Source organism: Lynx canadensis, chromosome A1 (genome assembly GCF_007474595.2).
Source record: "Lynx canadensis isolate LIC74 chromosome A1, mLynCan4.pri.v2, whole genome shotgun sequence".
NCBI classification, from domain to species: Eukaryota; Metazoa; Chordata; class Mammalia; order Carnivora; family Felidae; genus Lynx; species Lynx canadensis.
Genome location: NC_044303.2, coordinates 80,372,611 through 80,375,790, shown reverse-complemented (window position 1 = coordinate 80,375,790; position 3,180 = coordinate 80,372,611).

Here is a 3,180-nt window from a genome sequence, read left to right as displayed (position 1 = left end):
AGAAAGCAGCTTCACCCCCACAGGGAAGGAGACTGGCTGGCCCCAGGATGGGAAGTTGCCTTGGCAGACATGTCCACAGCGGCCACACCTCCCATCTCCCCCTAAGAGTTCAATGTCTCCCCACAGCAGCCCTGTCTGCCCCCCTCACCCTATGGTTGGCACACGGACCCTGCTCTCTCACTGCTCAGGGGCAGTGAGAGAGCTCACATATGCGTGAATAAACTTGCCCTCTTTTCTCCTGTCTGTTGTTAAGTGTCTGGGCCCCCGCCACTGGGTCTGCACCAGTAGAGGGAAAGCGTTTCCCCCAAAGATACGAATCAAGAAGGGCAATCCTGGGGTTAGCAACACCCCCTCCGTGCTGCCCCCTGAAGACAGCTGTCTGCTGTCCCATGTCTGCCCACGTGTGGGTCGTGATGGTCTCTTCCCCGGAAGGTCCAAACCTCACAGGGATGCAATTCGAGAAATTTACCAGAACCATGAAACCCTGCGATTATACCAAGTGGTGGCTTACAGGCACCAGTCGCAGCCCTGGCTTAACGTCCTGAGATGAGGGTCACCTTCTTTTTCAGCAGGCATTATGCTCATTGTTTATTTAGTTTTTTTCAGATCTTCAGAAATTCTAGTCTTTAAGAAGTTCTGTTTTTACAAGTCTACTCTTGGCAGGATTTAGGTTTGATTCCAGAGGGGCCAATGTTCCATTCCAAGGAAAGGTAGAGAATATTGTACGTCATGGAGTTTCAGTGCACAGATAAAGACTTACGAGACACTTATCGACTGTATGGTGTGTAGGGGTGCCTGGGTGGCTCAGGTCATGATCTCGCGGTTTGTGAGTTTGAGCCCTGTGTCGGGCTCTGTGCTGACAGCTCTGAGCCTGGAGCCTGCTTTGGATTCTGTGTCTCCCTCTCTCTCTGCCCCTCCCCTGCTTGCACTCTGTCTCTTTCTCTGTCTCTTTCTCTCTCTCTCAAAAAAAAAAAAAAATGAAAAAATAAAATGAAATTAAAATAAAAAGCAAACCCACATGATGAGGGGAGAGCCCTGGGGAGACCAAGGCATACATGGTCAGGAAAGCTACAGATTGTCAAGAGAGAAGCCAGAAACAGGGTCAAAGGCCACAAATGTATTGAGTGGCCGAAGTGACCGTGAGGTGGGTCCCCGGTGACGTGGGTGAGGGCAGTTTCGGGGCACGTGGAGGGCAGGCTTTCTGGAGGAAGTGGAACAGCTAGTGACCACGAGTCTTGTGGAGAATGAAGGAGTTTTAGCCACACAAGGGAGGAAGGCCCTTGCTCAGAAGCCTGCCCATCATGGCTCAAAATTCCAGCTGAGACTCAGTGAGGAAGAAGAAAACGAGAAACGTACAAGAGGAGAAGGGGGTAGTTCACAAGGTGGGCGTAGCCATTAAAGGCCAGGAAAAGTAGTTATTTTTTAATGTTTTTATTTATTTATTTTGAGAAAGAGGGAGGGAGAGAGCATGAGTGGGGAAGGGGCAGAGGGCGGGGGGAGAGAATCTCAAGCAGGCTGTCAGCACAGAGCCCAACGTGGGGCTCAATCTCAAGAACCAGGAGGTCATGACCTGAGCCCAAACCAAAAGTTGGATGTTCAACCGACTGAGCCACCCCGGCGCCCCAGGAAAAGTAGCTCTTTTGCAGAGAATTAAAAGAACAAGAAGCCGTCCGCTGGGAGACCGAAGAGGTAATCGCGGACGGGATAGCACCGTGTGGAAAAGACTTTCACGTACAGTGTCTTAGAAACATTCAGCATCCACTCAATCGGTTACTGAAAAATCAAAAGCAGTGAACTTGGAGTTCCTTGTTCTCTGGGCACAGGGAAGGTCACTGTTTCACAAGAGGAAGTTGAGCCGTTGAAAGCAAAAGCTAAGCCTGCATGTCAGACAAGGGGAAGGATGAAGAGAAAATTGCACAGGTTTGGGGGGAGGTCAAAGGTCAAAGAGCAAGGGCAACACAAAACCCAGCAAAGACCCAAACCCACAACTTTCCAGAAGCCCCTTAGCAGACGGAGTAGTTAAGCCTCTTGCGTGCATTTCCAAACATGGAGGCGAAGCTTGACCTCGGAAGCCTGAGGCCCGGGTGGGAGGGAGGACCCTTCTCTTAAGGTGTGTGCCATGTGAGTGTGAGTTTCCCTGCCGGGACGCTGCTGTCCGGGTGGCCAGGCTAGGCCTCCTGGAGGTGCTTTGCTGGGGACCCCGTGCAAAAGAGGCAGGAATGCAGACAGAAGGGCTCCGACGTCCTGTGAGCTCCGGGCCCCTCAGTCCTCGTTACTCTGCACACAAGCTGGAACCGTGCGGCCCAGGGAACACCCTTCTGAGCAAACACCGCCCGTTTTTGCACAGGGGCAGAGGATTCCTGCAGTGGCCCGCGAGCCTCTGGGCCTGGTGGGTGGAGGCCAAGGAGGCTGGGGAGATTAGCCCCAGGGCTCCCAGGAGTAGGGGTCCCAAGCCTGAGCTGCTCAGACTCACCTGGAGGCCTGGGCCCCTCCCAGAGTTCCTGACCATGAGTGGTGCTGGGGCTGGAGAACTTGGGAACTTCAAGAACCACAGGCCTGGCCTGAGGAAAACCATCCCTGAGAGCAGGTTCTCAGGACTGAATAGGGAACAGCCAGACGCTAAGGACCCATGTCTTAGCAGAGAGCAGGAGAGGCGTCCCAGCTTAGGAGGACCCCAGAGAAACCGTGGGCCCAGGGAGGAAAGGGGCATCTCCGCCAGGGCCAGAGACAGAGGGGCGGGGAGAGGCCGGGACCTGACTGGGACTTGACTGCCTGAGGCCCCCCATGGCAGTGCTGGCCTCTCCCCCTCCTCTCTTTGTCCTCGAAGCCCTTCAGAGTTCTCCTCCAGGATGAGGTCCCAGACGCACATCCTCCAGGATGAGGTCCCAGACTTGAGGTCAGTCAGGAGGTGAGGCACAGACAAGCTGGTCTGTTACACAGAGGAAAGGAAGGGGTCACATCTCCGCTCTCGACTTGTAGCCAAATGGCGCAATGCTGCTGGCCAGGGACAGGGCGGCCGGGCACGGGTTTTCCTGGGAACAGCAGCACCAGCCATGCCTGGCAGAGCCCGGCTGGCCTTGACCTCGGAACTCCGGGACTGCGAAGAGATAACTGTGTGTTGTTTAAGCCATCCAGAATGTGGCACTGGGCACAGCCGTCCGGGCAGACGAATACACCAGG